General features: G+C 44.9%; 1 protein-coding gene across 1 annotated transcript in view; it reads left to right on the top strand.

Annotated features, from left to right (window-relative positions):
* The first annotated feature begins 2956 nt into the window (after window positions 1-2956).
* MUC4 (mucin 4, cell surface associated) overlaps window positions 2957-9264 on the top strand; it is an 87358-nt gene continuing 81050 nt past the window's right edge. Inside the window, exon 1 of the mRNA XM_083177495.1 lies at window positions 2957-3105. The gene's annotated coding sequence lies outside the window, so the exon portion shown is untranslated. The remainder of the gene's footprint in view (window positions 3106-9264) is intronic.

The following is a 9264-nucleotide window of genomic DNA, read 5'->3' as shown; positions in this document are numbered from 1 at the left end:
TTCACTGGAAACTACACTCCGATGTTATTTATATTTCAATTATTCCAATTTTAGGAAAGCAAAGTCCCGTGCTGTGTGTAATGAACAGCAATGCAATATTTTGCGGCTTGTATAGTACTAATTTTGCACTAGGATGACGCCCTGTTTATAGAAGGTGTCCGGAGTAACAGAGGTTGGTTAAGTCGGACGGCTCCAGCTCACCTGTGCGGCTATCGCCGCTTGATGTTGTACTGCTAGATGACGTTTGCAGGCAGGGAGCGAGCCGTCCGTCTCCGCTTCAGGAAACCGCCGTACAAGTGGACTTGCCAGGAGGATCAGATGGTAAATTGAAGCCGCAAAGTGTTTTTATAATGAAGACCAGCCGGGATCTACATCAACGCCAAAAAGGATGTTTGTCGGCAGGGAGTGTAGATATTTCCAGAGACTCCAGAGTCCAGGGTCAATAAATCTTATAAAAAGTGACAAATCATATGACATTTTTTTCCGATCCAATACGCGATCCTGTGTGCATTAAATTGGATCAGGAGATTGTCATGGCTGCCAAAAGGAGATGGGAGTTCTATTTCAAATAGGATGTTGCCATGGTCAACATATCAGAATCTGCATATTAATTTACCATCTTCTAGAAGATAATAGATAGTATCTGATTGGTTGCCCATAGCAACATCTCATGTGAAACAGATCTACCATTTTAGTAAATTTCCCCCATTGTATACTGGCTAAGTGAATGGGATCGCATACAATAAATCGTATGCAAAAGGGCCACATACAATATATCATATGCCACCGGGGAGCCGCAGGGGTTGCAGACGTAACACATGTGGGCGGCATGAGATATCTCACTTTAGTGTATTGGGGCCTAAACATTTTACGGTACTTGTTTCCTAGCACGGCCACAATCTTCTTGGTCGTGTGCCTTAACTTTAAGGCACACGATGCCCACGATGGACCCGATTTTCTTTCAAATCAGGTCCATTTTACCGGCAAATGGAATATCGGGTCCATCGCGTCGGTCGTGTGCCTTTAATAAGGCACACGACGCGACCGACGCGATGGACCCGATTCTCCATAGGCTTCAATGTTAAAAATATTTTAACATTGAAGCCTATGGAGAAATCGCGTCCATCGGGTCCATCGCGTCGGTCGCGTCGTGTGCCTTAACATGGCACACGACGCGACCGACGCGATGGACCCGATTTCTCCATAGGCTTCAATGTTAAAATATTTTTAACATTGAAATCGCGTCGGTCGTGTCGGTCTTGTGCCATTATAATGGCACAAGATAAGATGGACTTGATTAAGTCCATCTTCACATAGTAATCAATGGGAAAGGGGCCAATATGGGCCATTTCTCATTGTATATGGCCCCGTCATGCCCCCACATTTTAAACGCCACCCCACTATTGACGCCAATCCGAAGCGCGGCGAGCGCAGCGAGCCCGCGAGGGGCGGCGGTGCGCGTCCTCCGACCTTTTCATACCCCTACTAGCCACGTCGGCGTGGAGTTGAGAATAGAATAGTGTGGCGAGCGCAGCGAGCCACCGAGCCCGAAGCGTGGCGAGCGCAGCGAGCCCCGCGAGGGGACGCGTATAACTTCACAGGTATACGCGTCCCCTCGCGGGGCTCGCTGCGCTCGCCACGCTTCGGGCTCGGTGGCTCGCTGCGCTCGCCACACTATTCTATTCTCAACTCCACGCCGACGTGGATAGTAGGGGAATGAAAAGGTCGGAGGACGCGCACCGCCGCCCCTCGCGGGCTCGCTGCGCTCGCCACGCTTCGGGTTGGCGTCTATCGTGGGGTGGGGTGTACGCCGTGACATTTGGGGGGGTTGGGAATATTTTACATTGAATCCAATGTAAAATCGGGTCCCAGGGACCCGATTTACATTTCATTAAAAAAAAAAAATCGGGTCCAAAATCGGTCGGTCGCGTCGATCGCATCGCATGCGACCAAATCGCATGCGATGCGATTGAACCGATTTTTCCGACACGACCACCCCGATGTAAATCGGTGTGGCCGTGCTAGGAAACAAGTACCCATTTTACAAAGACAGATGTATAATGGTTATCTTAATGATTGTTTATCTCTCTCCACTTTATTACTCTCAAGAGTTGGATAAATCTGGTTGCAACTATGAATAGAAGGAAGATCACAAGTGTAACATACCCTACCACAGTGATTTTCAACCTTTTTACCTTGCGGCACACTAAATAAGATTTTAAAATTGCCAAGACACACCATGAGAACGCCACAGGGCAAAATACATTGGCCCCCACAGGAAAAAAAATAAACTAATGACCTCATATCAAAAACAATCACACTGGTTCCCACAGCAAACAAAAATAAAATACATGAATACATTACATGAAAAGAAGAGACCAGTAAATAACAGTTGAACTGGTGGTGGCTGTAAACTAGTTTGGGCATCTCTAGATCTGGGGGCACACTTGAGAACAGCTCAAGGCACACTAGTGTGCCACAGCACAGTGGTTGAAAAAAATAATGAAAACTGTCCCCAAGCTAGTGTAATATCCTGTAGTAATGATATTGTTTTGTATAATATTAACACCCTGTGGGCATATGATGCCATACTCCATAGTCTTATTATAAGAAACTGTTGTTGTGTACCATCCCCATAGGGGACATTCAATGTTATATGGGCATGTATAGGAATGCCTTCACAGAAGGTCACTGGGGCTTGAATGGACAAGCAATGCACTTTGTAGTACTTTATTAGACACACATATATGTATATAGCAATGCCTTCACAGAAGGCAACCAAGACTTCCTCGGAAAGTGATCAAGTTATTATGAATTAATATAAAACCCCCAGCAGATATAAATGGACTGGTCTAGCTGAGAGGCTCAGTACAGCTGGTATAGGAGGACTACTACATTTACCCCATTGTCAGGGGATCTTAAGAGAGACAGACCACAGCGTGACAGGAGGCACAGGCTACGATAATTTTTTACTGCACGAGCGGTGAGCTTGAGGTGTGAGGTGCGCGAGGCTCGGGGAGTTAGTGAGGAGCCGTTGGAGTTTGGTGGCGCAGTCTCCGGAGAAGGTGAAAGGGTGCAGAGCTACGCAGCGTGTCCTTCTCTCAGGTAACTACAATCTCCGTGGGTGGCGGGCAGAGCTAGGGCAATGTGTGACTGTAAATTAATGTACCAATGTTAAAATATGCAGAGATTGTAGTTACCTGAGAGAGGGAAACGGACAATCTGGCCAATAAATCCCCACAAAGAGCAGAAAGGAATCCAGCATTTGATATACTCTCCTGCTGAATAAATTGGCTGAATTAAATCCAGCAATACTAAACCTTGCAGAGGTTTACTGCCGGTTCAGGCAGAAACCCCTTAAAAGGATAGTGTAACCGCAGCAATCACAGAAACTTCTGAATCTCATGTCTGTGATTTAATTGTGACCAAATACCAACAGTAATAAAAAATATATAAAAAACTGATACCACCTCCCAAATAAGAGGGAACAGGGATACTTATAATTTATACCCCTGGATAAACTGTGGTTCAACATCAGCCATAATAAAAACTGACATTTTCTTCTATATAAAACAGCAAGAGCTCACTTAACAAGAAGTGAAACATTGTTGATCCAAGTAGAAATCAACTATTGCTACTGTTGCTGTATTCCTGCCACTGTAAAAGAGACAAGATCTGGGCTCTATACTAGAAAACAGAGCAGAAGTATCTAAATTAAAGCAATATAGCTACTAATATAAAAAATATAGATACACCAGTACTCATCTCACACGAATTACTACAAAGACTGCACAAGCAACCCTAGCTCTGCACCATTTGAAAAACTATTCTTTCTCACTAGCTAAATTTCTTTATTGCACTATACTGTATGCCTCATTTGTGTTGTGACTGTATTTTTTTTAACCTTTTTCACCTTATCTAAATAGTCATTATGTCCTCCAGTTTCAATTAATAAAAAAAAGGACATTTTTAAGAAAAATTAACCCTATAAAAAAGCAAATCCTCCCTGAAAATAGGTGTGCATCCAACCCTACAACCCCCTTTTTCTCTTTTGTGTCCATAAACTTATATGGTTGTGAGGATTGCACCCCCACCAGAAAGAAACAGATTGGTGGTAAGACCTACACTGATAGGTCAAACAGTTTAGAGTGCAGAATTATACCTCCTGTTCTGAAAACTAGTATAGCAAGGATTTTAGCAAAACCTGGGACACCGAGACTCATTAACTGATTAACTCAGGAAATCCTTGCTGTTCACAAAGAGTACACAGAGACTATTGTAGAGTATTGATTGTCAGTGTTCTGGTTGGTACCACACCCTATAATAATATGAGGACAGTTGTGGTATTATAAGAATCTATTTGTTTTATCATAGAGTTAATAGATAAAGTTTAACCTATTTATTATTTAAGGTAAGAAGCTACCTTAAAGGTCAGATATTTAACCTGTCATTGGGATTTTAGTGAATTTAGTATTCCACTGTATTATTAGCCAACACTTACTGTAATTTAGTAGGCAGATTGTTGTTACTCATCGTTGCATAAAACGTGAAAACCACATATATATATATATATATATATATATATATATATATATATATGTATTGCAAATATATCAACCTGTTATATAAATAAACGTGTTATGGTAAACGAAATTGACTATACTTAGTGAGGAAGAAGTCTGGAAGTCGCCCGCTAGAGAGGTGACAGAACCTGAAAAGAAAGAAAGGTAGCAAAGCATTAACACAGAGTTTCAGGATATTACAAGGAGTTGATTTGGCGTCTATGAACAGGATACAACCGGAAAATAACAATCCAAGTAAAGGCGAAATGGCAGAATCAGAACCACCGACTCCTAAATCAACAAAGAGAAGGGTTCTTCTGTCTCCAGAGAGCATGGCTGTTAGAAGGAGGGGAGAAATAGCAGAACACTCCCCTATTACCATGCCATATTATTTCGGTGCTCCATGGCTGCCCTCGTACTCAGGAAACAAATGCATGGCGGGAACAACAACCTTCAGGGATTTTAAAGACAGGATGTGATCCATGTTTGAACTGTGCCATGTTAGCAGTGATCAACAGGTACAGATATTATTAGGACAGTTTAAAGGGCCAGCAAGAAGGGAAGTGAAGGCATGGATTGGAGAGCGGAAAGTGACGGTTCAAGACATCTTTAAAAAATCGGCCAGTGTATTTGACGCACGAACCATGGCCTACTTAAAAGGGCATTTGTACTCAAGGAAACAAAAGTCACTAGAATCTTTTAGAGACTTTGCCCTAGCGGTTCAAGAAGCTTCACACGCTATTCAGGCAGTAGAGCCGGGCGATAAGGGTCAGGAGAATGAAACCTTGATCAATTTTTTTGTGGAAGGGGCCAGGGAGAAAGTGGTACGTAATCAGCTCCGGATGTGGAGGAAGCAGAACCCAGGCGGCACATTCTCAAAGTTCAAAGAGGCAATATTCCAATTATTAGGATTAAACCAGTACGATGAGGAAGAGAGTCAAATAACTACAGATACGGAGGAAGAAGAAGAAGATGAGGCTGAAGAAGAGGTAGCCCCTAAGACCCTTCTCCACAGCAAGAAAGAAGCAATGACTCAACAAGTGCAGTCCAGTTGGGACATCTCTGGACCGGTGGCAGAAAAGCTGGACTGGGAGAGGACGACGGGCCACCGATAGATTTGACTCCCAAGGGAATCCAATTTGCAGACGCTGCAGTAAGAGCAGACATATTGAGCGGCACTGCATAGAAGAAGATTTAAAAAGGGAGGACCCGAGGTCAAGGACCTATCCTCGGGAGAACCCCCCTCAGTAGGTCCAACTTCTCTGTCATGGTGGTCCCGGGTTGTAGGAGCATGTCCACATGTGAAAACTCTGGTAAACGACGTTGAAATCCCCGCCCTTTTAGACACTGGGTCCCAAGTTACCACCATTCGCTTCACTGAATTTGAGAAGTATTGGCCAAGAGAAGAAATAATGACTCCTTCTGAATTATTAGCCAGTAATGGTCAAGAAATTGAATACTGCGGATATTGGGAGGCTGAATTGATGATTGGAAAAGCACGGTTGCCCCACCAAGGTTGCCTAATTACTAACGGATACAATGAACAGTTGCCCCCGATTATATTGGGTATGAATGTCCTTAAAAACTGTCCAGAGGAACTAGTAGAGTCTCTCAAGGAAGAAATGAATAAGGCAGACAGGGAAGAACGAAAGGCATTGATACAGACGGTTCGATGGCTCAAAGGAGTGGGGAGTTTCACTAACGAGCAAGGAGAGATCGGTAAAGCAAGGATTAGCAATAGGACCCCGTCCTTATCAGACCAAATTCTGAAGTAATGTTACAATGCAAAGCTCATTTTGGGATAGGAGGAAAAGATTACGAAGCTATCATTTAACCCCATGATCCCGACGGACAATATCCATTTGCGGTGGCGAGAGCAGTGGCCAAAGTAAACCAAGGTCAAGTCTTTGTACGAGTGCTCAACCCTCATAGTTTGCACATTAAATTGTATAAAAACTGCCCGGTTGCCAGGTTGACCGACGTGGGTTTTGAAGATGTCTTTAAGGGAAAAGCCTCAGTGCCTCCCCAACAAGCCAAGAAAGTATCCCCAGCCAAAAAAACAGAAGAGAATCGGTGGTGGGATAACCTACAGGTGGGAGATCCTAGGACAACACCGGAACAGAAAGAAGGGGTGTTACGAGTGGTGAAGGAGCACACACAAGCGTTCAGTCAATATCCCTCCAATTTCGGGACAGCTAAGAACGTAGTTCACTACATTCCAACCAGAGATCATCCACCCATCAAGGAGCGACATCATCCCTTGGCGCCTGCATTATACCAGCCAGTGCGAGAAATGCTAACAGAAATTAAGCATGCTGGTGTAATAAAAGAAAGTCACAGTCCATGGGCAGCCCCCATTGTATTAGTCCTGGCAACTTGAGGTTTTGCTTGGACTATTGGAAACTAAACAACATGACCCACAAGGATTCCTATCCGCTACAAAGAATAGAAGAATCATTAACAGCATTGAAGACCGCTCAATACTTCTCAACGTTAGATCTCACAAGCGGATATTGGCAAATCCCAGTCGCCCCAGAACATCGAGAAAAGACGGCCTTTACTACACCTATGGGGTTGTTCAAATTCAAACTAATGCCCTTCGGCTTATGCAATGCTCCTGCGAGATTCCAAAGACCAATGGAACACTGTTTGGGCCATCAAAACTTTGAAATGATTCTTCTATACTTGAATGATGTAATTACCTTTTCATTGCCCTAATTCAAAGAAGGATCATCATACCTCCAGCGGCTTCCAATACCCATTGGTTCACCAAAGGACTATCCATCAAGGACTCATGCCCGGTCCAGTGCAGGTCATATGATGTGCTAAGGTTATAACTCCACTCATTAATTCTTTTTATTGCTGCTTTTTAACCATATATCCGGATTAATTGTATTTTTTTGTGCCATTAAAATTGTTACATTTTAGATATTTGATTCACTTGTAATCAATTGGTTTAATTTTTACAGCGCTGCTTCCATTTTCTCCTTCTGGCAGCATAGGACCGCTGAAACAGCAGCTGAGAGTTAAGCTGATTTTACAGTGAACACTTGGGTGGATACAATAGTTATTCTTAAAAAGCGACTGTAACACATGGAACTCTGTTTTGTGGATTACAAAAGTATACACTGAAGAATAGAGCTCCCATTTATGGCAACATTCTGAGTGGATAGAAATAAGTACAAGTTACAGTGTATGTACAGATATTACCTTTCGGAATACAAATATTGTTTTCTACTAACCTCATACTACAGGGTAGCTAAACCCTTATAAAAACTAGTATAGCAAGGATTTTAGCAAAACCTGGGATGCCGAGACTCATTAACTGATTAACTCAGGAAATCCTTGCTGTTCACAAAGAGTACACAGAGACTATTGTAGAGTATTGATTGTCAGTGTTCTGGTTAGTACCACACCCTATAATAATATGAGGACAGTTGTGGTATTCTAAGAATCTATTTGTTTTATCATAGAGTTAATAGATAAAGTTTAACCTATTTATTATTTAAGGTAAGAAGCTAACTAAAAGGTAGGATATTTAACCTGTCATTAGTATTTTAGTGAATTTAGTATTCCTTTGGGTGGCGATACCCTATAGAAGCCTATGGGCTTCTTTTCGCCGCCTGCCGACGACGACGCAAACCCGCCGCCACGCCGACCCCCCCCCCTCTGGCTTACCTTCCTGAAGGGTCCTCCTGGACCCTGGAAGATAAACCTCTCCTCCCCCTAGTGACACAGCCGGACGTCCTTCCGGCTGCAGGGGGGAGGAGGAGGCGGCGCCGGGGACAGCTTGCTTAGCTGTCCCCGGCGTGACACCGTGTGAGGGATGCAGGAGCCGGCTGGGAGGTGACGGAGACCCCCCGCACACCACATTCCAGGTATCGCGGGGGGCCTCCGTCACCGCACCGCAATGCCAGCCGCATATGTTAGTACATATGCGGCGGCATCGCGGCGGGGGGGGCGCGAAGGGCGGCGATGTATTTTAATACATCCTGCCCAGTGTCAGGTAGAGCAACAGAATGGGGGAAAGAAAGAGAGAGGGGAAAGGCAGGAAAGAGATAGCTGGGGAGGAGAAAGAGAATAGGGGCAGATTGATGGAGGGGAAGTAAGAGGGTTGAGAGAAAACAGGTGAATGGGGAAAGAGAACAGTGGAGAGAAAGAAAGAGGAGAGTGAGCGGGGCAGGGGGAGAGAGAGTGAGAGAGATGAGACAAGGGGAGGATGAGTGAGGGGGGTTGAGGGGGAAAAAGAGGGGTATGGGGAGAGAGAGAGAGAGGGGGTGAGACAGGGGAAAGGGGAGGGAAGAAAACAGGAGAGAGAGGTGGCTGAGGAGAAGAAGAGTGCAAGACAGAGGAAAAAAAGAGAAGAGAGAGTGAGGGAAGATCTTCATCCATCCTACCCCACTTGACCAGGCATTCTGTGCCCCTCTGCCCTCCCACAGTACAAACTGTCTTGTTTTACTGTACCTCCATATCGGTGCTCTCCTCAGCAGCGCAGCGTGTCCACATCAGTGGGTCCCCTCAGCAGCGCGGATGTCAGGCAGGCAGCCAGCCAGCCAGCCCGGGTCCCGCTGTCACACCCCCCCACAGCTACTCCCCCTTTATTGATTGGTGACAATAAAGCTGCTGCGGAGGGGGGGGGACAAGGCACGGGGAGCCGCGCCGTGGTGGGGAAGGATCAGGGGAAGAAAGGGATGGGACGGCT

Source organism: Crinia signifera, chromosome 3 (assembly GCF_055691185.1).
Source record: "Crinia signifera chromosome 3, ASM5569118v1, whole genome shotgun sequence".
NCBI classification, from domain to species: Eukaryota; Metazoa; Chordata; class Amphibia; order Anura; family Myobatrachidae; genus Crinia; species Crinia signifera.
The sequence above is the reverse complement of the archived record's forward strand: the minus strand, read 5'-3'. Positions and strand labels throughout refer to the sequence as shown.